Genomic DNA, 9,505 nt, shown 5'->3' with positions numbered 1-9,505 from the left:
ACAGTACAAGAGCATGCTGCTCGCCATACTGTTGTCAATAAGCTGTCGTATCTTTGGTCAGATCTTTTGCCCATACCTCGTCAGGTACAGTACAGAAGATCTTCCCGTATCGTACCGACTGGCTTAGTTGGGCGGGAGTATTCCCCCACCCGCCTTTGTGCGGGATTGTTCCCGGCTTTGCTCATTCCTTCAGGTGACAACTAAATGAGAGCTAAGTGCCTTGTGCGTGTAGCCTTGCTGCGCGGGTGGCCTTCCCTGATGGCTTGTATCCGCAGCTGCGGGAACAGGCAGAGTACTTCACCATTGGGAGGCTTTTCCTGCGGGAACAGCTTACGTACTGCGCGTAAGGACGTCACGTCTCTGAGCATGGTGGGTCCTGCGTATCCAGTTGGTTTCTGCGCAGACGTCTCTTTTGAAGGTGAGTCTTGCGGGTCCAACTGGGCTCTGCTGGGACCTACCTCTTCAAGTCCCCCCAGTCCAATGTTCTTCTCATGAATGTTTAATAAAGTGAGGTGAACTTTTGGACTTAAGCAAAGGGTTTTTTAAGATTTTCCATGGGGATTCTTCCCGCGGAAGTCCTTGTCACTTGCAGAAATTCCCGACTTTCCTGCTTGATCTTTGGGTATGATGCGGGTAGGTCTGTAACCTCCTCGCAAGTCAGGAGCGTTGAGTCCCACTTGTGTGGATTCTCCATGAGGTTTTGGTAGTTTTGAACATAGTGATCAATTATGTTAAAACCACCAATTCCATCCTGGAGCTTCAAACAATGTAGTTCTCGACGTTCCCGCTATGCGGGGATGTTATTTCTGTTTCCGCAAGCATTGCCCAGAAGATCCTTCTTGGTTTCAATTCCCTGCGGAGCGCTAGGTATGTGAAGGGGTTTTGCCTTGACACTGTACCCGCGCTCGTCTTACGGTTACTTTACTTCCAAGGTATTCCTGGCGTCAATTCCCTGCGGGTGCTAGGTATGTGAAGGGTTTTGCCTTAACACTGTACCCGCACCCGTCTTATGGTTACTTGGTTGCCAAGGTATTCCTGGCGTCAATTCCCTGCGGGTGCTAGGTATGTGAAGGGTTTTGCCTTAACACTGTACCCGCACCCGTCTTATAGTTACTTGGTTGCCGAGGTAAGGGGTATTTTCCCGCTTACTTTTGAATCTTTTTGAATTTTTTTTGTTTTTTTTTTTTTGAAATTCGAAGAGTTGGTGAAAGGATAAGAACAGTCCAAACCTCTGAAACGTCGTGCGACGGTTTCTTCTGACTGTGTCAGGACGTGCAGGAAGTTATGGTGACGTGACAGTACATGGTCATTCCAGACGCTTTTTCAGGCGCGTGGGCGCGATTTTTCGGGCGCGTGGCCGCGAAATTAATGGTACGCGTCCTTTCAACAGCTGTTGCCAGCTTGCTTTTTGCCACGTGTCATAGTTTCATTGCACCTTCGATTTCTCTCTCTTCCGCATTAAATTCATCGCATTAATTGCGATTAGTATATAAAGGGGGAGAGGGTTCTTTGTAATCCACACTTTCACTTTTCTCTTCATCTTCAAAACATTTCCGGCGAATACTCAACTTTTCAGTCGAGCATTCTCTCGAAATCGTTTTCTTCTTTCATCTGCAAGATGTCTTCTGCTTACGATCTTGAGGGTACAGCCCAGGAGGCTGGGGTGCACGCCGATGACAATAGTACTGCTGGCGAGTGCCAGTGTGCTCTGCCTGTCGATCTATATCAGTACATCGTCAGGAAGTTCATGCTCGAGTCTCTCGAGCCTGAGTTTCCTGAACCCCATCAGACGGTGTATGATGCCCCCAGAGGCAAGATCGGGGTATATGCTGCATTCTTTGTCTATGGGAATCTTAGGTTCCATTGACAAAGTTTGTGTACCGTGTCCTGGAGAGGCACGGTGTGCACCTGACCGAGGTGCACCCGATGGCGATCGCGAAGATTCGCCACTTCGAGTGGGTGTGCCGGATTCTGGGCATTGAGCCCTTTGTCGACCGCCTGATGACCTTCTACACTTGGAGGTGCATCCAGGGGTGGTATACCCTGATAACCCGGATTAAGGGTTTGAAGATTTGCGCAACAGAGCGCAGTCTTCGCTCGTGGAAGCGGGAGTTCTTCTACATCTCCGCTCGCGCCATCCCCCTTGCCATGAAATTTAAGAACGGGCAAGCTCTCCCCAGCCTTCACGCCTCCAACTACCAGGAGGCGGAATGGTTCTCGAAGATATCCCGGGTCCAATCTCCGGTTTACCGGTTTGCGGAGTCCGGGATGGTGATGCTCGGGATGAGCCGGGTGTGGAAGGATGCGGATGCGCGAAAGATCCCGATCGTCCTCGAATACGGTTTGAACTCTGTTCCTTACGGTATGCTCTGTTTCTTTTTGTTGATTTAGAATCTCTTCTAACTTCTTTCCTGTTTATTTCAGAGGGGAACGACTTGCAGTCGCTCCTGAATCCGCGGGAGGCTGACAGTCCCGCTCGGATGGGTACTCGCGCTCTAGACGAGAACGAGTTGCCCATCCTAGAACAAACGGCGGATCGGTTTGTGGAGGTCTACCCGCTAGGCCACGAGATCCTTAGCGCCAGGCGGCCAGGTAAGGCGTTATTCAACCCTCGACCCCTCAATGTTGAAACCTCTGCCGGAATTCCTCTAATCTTATGTTCTGATGAGGAATCCGCAGATGGTCCTCTGTTGGTGCGGAAGAAGAAGGCCGCCGGCGGGAAGGGGAAGGAGAAGGTGGCCTCCACTGCCGATCCGGTGCCTCGGTCTGACTCAGAGGCCGAGAGCGAGGAGGTGGCGGGGAACCCCGGTGGTGAGAAGACCACTGCTCCGGAGGCTGTGACGACTGTCACCTCCGGAGAGCCCGGATGACGACGGTGAGCGGCGCAAAGAGGCCGGCTCCATCGAGTTCATCCCCGTCTGTCCGCACTTTCAGGCTCAAGAAAACCCGTAAGTACAAACTTTATTTAACTTCATAGTTTTCCATCTTTAATACTTATCTTCTTTGTGCAGGCGTGGATGTTGACGCATTCCAGGGTGGAGCAGGGAAGAGTACCCCCCCGCCCATGACGGTAGGCTTGGTCAGCCTACCTGAGGCGACGACCCAGGAGGCCGCGCCTGCTTCCGCTGGTTCAGTTGCTCAATCCATTGAGCCAACTGTTCCAGCTGTGATGACATCAACTCCGGCCGTCAGTGCGATATTTACCGCATCTTTCACTGAGCCGGCGGTTACTTCTGCTGCGGATTCCGCAGCGGCGGGCCGCGGCGGCCTTCACCATGCCTCCTCCGTCATCGGCAACGACGGCCGATACTTCAGGTATGCATGGGGCTTCTCGCCAACCTCTGCCTCCTTCCCGTCTACCTGACCTCTTGGACGGATTTCCCTTGGGTTCAGGTGATGGGTTTGGCGGCTATCGGCCTGTTATTGACCCTACAGGTGCGTAGGGTTCTTTTGGCCTGTTTTTTTTTTTTTTTTTTTTATATATATCATCTTTTCCTAACTGCTTTTTTGTTTTTTGCAGTGTCGGATTCCAATGAAGTGTATGTTCCGCGACGGAACATCCGCCGAGGAACAACCCTTCGCACACCTGTGGAGTGCGTGGATTGGGCTCGTCACGCAGCTCCCAGTGGTGCATTGGGGGAAGCCATGGCTAGCTACCAAGAGGGTAGGCTAACCAATGAGCTTCGGGTTCTCCTGGCCCGGATGCAGCCGCGCGTCGAGCTGCTTTGTCGTGAAAACGACAAGTTAAAAGCAGCTCGCATTCAAGAAGTAGCTCAGGCGCGGGCTGTCCGGGAGGAGAATAGGAGGCTCTCCGCCGCGGCCGCGGAGAAGGAGAAGGCGCTCAAGGCCCTTGAAGTTGATGTTCAGGCCCGACTCGAGGCCCGTTCCAAGGCTGCCCAAGCTGTTAATGAACAGCTTCGGCTGGCTAAGGAAACTGCTAGGAACGCAACTGAAAGGGCCACCAAGGCTGAAGCTGTTGCTGAGCCTCTACGCGTGGAGAATGAGGAGCTTAAAGCCAAATTAGAGGCTCTCCAGCAGGCTCATGATGCCTTGGCGATGGAAGACGCCAAAAAGCTCCAAGAGATCCTGGACCAGAGGGGCGTGCTTGACCACACTGAGCGGAAGCTAAATGGCGTCGAAGAGGCTGCTGCAAAGGAAGTGTTGCTTGCCAACCTCAATAAAAGTGAAGCCGAACGCGCCTGTAACCAAGCTCAAGCCGCCCTACAAGAAGCTCTGGTTGCCAAGGAATGGCTTCTTCGAGAAGCGTTGTCTCAGGTATGTTTAGCTTCATGTCTTCACGCTTTTCTTTGTAAATAGAAAAGGTTTTGATACTTGTATATTTTCTCTTTTTGTAGGTTGTGCATCGGGTCTTCACGGAGACGTCTTATGACGATGCTATGAGCGCAGCCCTCAACGCTTCTCATGAGGATGGGGAAAAGGCCGGCTTCCTGCTTGGTCTAGGGTTCGTTGAGAAAGGCATCCCACCTTCCAACTTCCCTTTATTTGATGTAGATACTGAAGCTGTATACGACCAAGCAGTGAATGAGTATGCCGCCTTCCCGCATCCGGTGGTGGAGCAGGTGAACCAAGTTGCTGCTGCTGATGATGGGTTAGCTATCCTTAAAGCTTTCCTTGAACCGCCACGCTCTACTGATGGTGCTGGTCCAAGTGGAAGTGGCCCTGAAGCTTGATCCTGAAGATCCCTTCCCACTGCTAGGATAGATTTAGCTTGTATAGATTTATATTCTTGTAAGCGGGTAGTTACCCGGCCATTCTTGTAACGAATATTATGAAATATAAATCTTTGTGCGGGTAAGACCGCTATTTTCACTGGATTCCTTGCTTTATAAACGTTATATGACTTGCATACTTTAGTTTAAATTAGCAATTTTCCAAGTGTTTAGAATAAGTTAACCTTTGAACGTGGTAGATAATAGGTAGAAGTTTTGCTTCCTCTTTCGTGATTGTGCGGGTAGGACCGTCACTTGCACTTAGTAGGATGGCTAAACTTTACCTACATCTGACCTGCGTGGAGGTTTTCCTCATCTTTTTAGAAATTTCTAAGTGTTTAGGATAAGTTAACCTTTGAACGTGGTAGATAATAGGTTGAAGTTTTGCTTCCTCTTTCGTGATTGTACGGGTAGGACCGTCACTTGCACTTAGTAGGATGGCTAAACTTTACCTACATCTGACCTGCGTGTAGGTTTTCCTCATCCTTTTGTTAGAAATTCTGTTTTGAATAAGTTATCCGTTCGACGCGCGGTTGTTAATAGGTTAGTGTTCAGTTTCCTCTTATCATGATTCATGCGGATATACCGGCACTTTCATTTAGTGGGATGACTGAACTTTACCTTTAACTGACCTGCGTGAAGGTTTGCCGTTTTTTGGGTTTATGCGGGTTTTGCCGCCTTCCCCACGCAACGACTTTTCACGTAATTATGCGGTGAAAACCGGCATATCAGTGTTGAATAAATTAACCGTTCGACGCGCGGTTGTTAATAGGTTAGTGTTCAGTTTCCTCTATCATGATTCATGCGGATAGACCGGCACTTTCATTTAGTGGGATGACTAAACTTTACCTTTAACTGACCTGCGTGAAGGTTTGCCGTTTTTTGGGTTTATGCGGGTTTTGCCGCCTTCCCCACCACAACTTCTTTCACACCTATGTATGCGGTGAAGACCGGCATCAGTGTTGAAAGTAAAAAGTATAAATGTAAAAATTATCAGCGTCGATGTTCTAAGGAGAATCATTTCCATTAGAAGTGGCTCTGGGCCTTTTCTTTACAAATTTGGAATTGATCTACATGCAAACTGTGTAATTGAGCTCCCTTCCATGTTGTTGGGATGGGAGTGCCATCGAGCCGATATGCACCTGGTTCGGGATCTCGTTCTTTACGCAGCATGTAGTCTCCACATTGACGCTGCAATTTTATTCGTGTTTTCCCCAGCTGGGGTTCTACACGCATCAGCCTGCTCAGCGTTCATTGCGCCACGAGGTGCTGCGAGCGTCCCATCTTTGACAAATGCTTCGACCATGTCCTTTACGTCTATGCATTCTTCAGTGTTGTGGCCTTTTGTCCTGTGAAAGTCACAGTATTTGCTCCGATCAGCATTGTGACGATGTCGGATTATTGGAGCCTTTGGCCATGGGAGCTCCTCAGTGGCGAATATCTCGGTGACGCTTTTGGTGAGTGGCGTCCATCTGGAGTTCTGGTTTGACTGTACGTTATCCCTTCCGCCTAACCGATGTTGCAAGCCGGATGAGGTGTCAAAGTTTACCCTTGACTGCCAAATGCCTAGCTTCCGCTTTTTGTTTAATCGGGCGGTAAGGACGTTGTCTTCTCTTGTTTTCTGGGTGTAGAGATTTGTGCTCTGGGGGGAGATCTCTACCCAGTTGCTTCTCCGTTTCCGCAAAGCGTTTAGCTGCTGTCATGATGGCATCCCATGTGGATGGCATGCCATATTTACCCGTTAAGGTGCGGATGAGCTCTGGGTCGTTCGCGCCCTGGATGAAAGCAGCGAGAACAAGATCTTCGCTGATATTACCCAGACTTAGCTTCTTTGAGTTGAAGCGAGTGATGAAGTCTGGCAAAGATTCATCTTCCTCTCGAATGCATTTGAGGATTGTCCATTGTTCTTCGGTATACTTTCTTTGTTGGCTGAAGTGTTGGCTAAACTTCTGCTGGAAGTCTTCCCAATCGTAGATGTGGTGGACCGGTAGACGATCGAACCACGCTCTAGCTGCCCCAACAAGCGTCATTTGGAACATGTAACACCACGTAGGTTCCGTCCAGCTACTGACGGTTGCCCCCGCTATGAACCTGTTCAAATGATCGTCTGGATCAGATATACCATCGTAAGTGTCGATGTTTGACATCTGTTTGGCACTTTTCGGGACGATTGCTTCCGCAATATCCCTTGCAAATTTGGACGTTCCCGCCTTTGCAGCAGTTGGTGTAAATGTTTTCGAGAAGTCACGTGGATTTCCACCTGTGTTTTTTGGTTTGAAGGCTTCTTCAAAATGCCTTCTCGGTTGGGAATCCGTTTCCTTACGCTTCCCTTTCGCCCTATGGCGAGGTTTGCGTCACTATCGGATTCCTCCGAATCATTGTCCCAGTACTCTCCGAATTCGTCGGCCTGTTGGACGGAACGCAAGCGTTCGTCCAACTCAGCTTGGAATTCCTTTTGACGTGCCTCCGCCCAAGCTTTAACTTCATCGAGTGTTTGGCGGGGGAGCCTCGTTCGTTCTCTCTCTAACCGGGTATCGGTGAATCCCAGTGAGTGATTATTTACTGCACTTGCCCCAGCTTGGGTAACTGGGGTAGTGTTCGTAAAATTTACTGCACTTGCCCCGGCTTGGGTAACCGGGGTAGTGTTCGTAAAAACTGTGTAGTCGCCGGTATTCCCCCCAGTAGCTGGGGTTGTGGTTACCGGAGTTTCTTTAACCATCTTTCCAGAAGTTTGAAAAAACTGAAAAGAAATGAAGTTCTAGCTTTTATGCACGGATGGCGCCAATGAAGAAACACTAACCGGACCCCGAGCAGATTACGGATAACCTGGGGGTTAGATAGATGTTTCCCACGAGGGGTTAGACCCGGCAAAGATGGTTCTTCTGATAACCTGCAAAACAGACACCGTGAGCTCGTCACTGAGAAGGGGGGGTTCCTCCTTGTGACCACCCTCCGGCGTGAGAATCAGACTAGATTGCTCTTTAAATATAAATGTATATTAAGAGATTGCTAGAGCAGATATCAGGTATAATATGTAATACGAGATAGTATATGATGATAATGTGATAAGATGAGATGATCATACCATTTGGGGTATTTATAGCCGAAGGTAGGTTTCCAAGAAGGTGTGGCCGGCTGAATAGTATTCCTGTTCTACCAACTGTGGCCTACGCACGTGCCCTGCTGGTAGTTGGTGGGTAGGCAGCGGCTGACAGTGACCAGGCCTGCTGTGTAATATTCCTTTTCCACCAACTGCCGGCTATGCACGTGGTATGACAGGAGTTGGTGAGTAGGCAGCGGCTAATAGTGACATACAGTACAAGAGCATGCTGCTCGCCATACTGTTGTCAATAAGCTGTCGTATCTTTGGTCAGATCTTTTGCCCATACCTCGTCAGGTACAGTACAGAAGATCTTCCCGTATCGTACGGACTGGCTTAGTTGGGCGGGAGTATTCCCCCTCCCGCCTTTGTGCGGGATTGTTCCCGGCTTTGCTCATTCCTTCAGGTGACAACTGAATGAGAGCTAAGTGCCTTGTGCGTGTAGCCTTGCTGCGCGGGTGGCCTTCCCTGATGGCTTGTATCCGCAGCTGCGGGAACAGGCAGAGTACTTCACCATTGGGAGGCTTTTCCTGCGGGAACAGCTTGCGTACTGCGCGTAAGGACGTCACGTCTCTGAGCATGGTGGGTCCTGCGTATCCAGTTGGTTTCTACGCAGACGTCTCTTTTGAAGGTGAGTCTTGCGGGTCCAACTGGGCTCTGCTGGGACCTACCTCTTCACGGGCCATAAGAGTTGATGTCGTCAAACTGTACAGCCTATATGATGTGACACACTGACACTAAAGTGATGGCATGACCACTGACAAAGCCATACGAGCCATATGACAATTTTTGTCCTGTCCTACAGCCCATATGATGACGTCACCTGGTGTATCTATAGCAACACCTTGGGATACTTTTAGTTAAGATTGTCAAAAGTCAAATATTAGTCGAGCTGCAAGTTGATCAAATCAGCTTATGTTTTACTAATAGTTGACTTTGACCATCTTAGCACGTATTACATTCTACAATAGATCATACAAATACTCGTCAAACGATATTTTGTTTATTGTGGATGATAGTGGAATAAAAGACGCTTATGAAACGTATTGTGTCGAATTGGGTGTGCAACTTAATGCCAGAAACAATGAATAGCATTTGCCCGAGCCATTATAGAGAACCCTGCTATTCTTTAGTTGGTCGAGGCAACGAGTGCTCTTGATACCGTGTCAGAAAGCTTAGTTCAAGAAGCATCCGAGAAGATGATGAAGGGGCGTACATGTATCGCGGTGACCCACCGTCTCTTGACTATACAAAACTCAGATTCCACTTCTGTGATTAATGATGGGAAGGTGGTGAAACAAGGGTGCCATTCTAATCTTGTACCTGTACCCGATGGTGTTTACTGGAATCTTGTGAAGATGCAGGGCAACAACTCGCTTTTCAAGCAATAAAACATTGTGGTTAACTCAGTTTGGTGTAAGACAGCAACAAGATTTGTAAATTTTGACATTTAAAAGGTTGGAAAGATGTGGAACTTAATAAATTTTTGAAGGGTATGAATTGTGTAATAGGCAGATAGATAGTAGTTTTATGTTCTGTAATAAACATTTGTGGACACCTGCCAATAATGTCACAATAATATCATTTGATCATCTTGTTTCTTTTTAGATTTTTTTGATTCTACAAAGGTAAAGCCAATGCTGTCATATCTGATAATGTAAAACTAAATCTGCCA

This window comes from Bidens hawaiensis, unplaced genomic scaffold, assembly GCF_021521415.1.
Source record: "Bidens hawaiensis isolate Kalapana, Puna unplaced genomic scaffold, B.hawaiensis_p1.1 tig00083730_1, whole genome shotgun sequence".
NCBI lineage: Eukaryota > Viridiplantae > Streptophyta > Magnoliopsida > Asterales > Asteraceae > Bidens > Bidens hawaiensis.
This window is presented reverse-complemented; position numbering follows the sequence as displayed.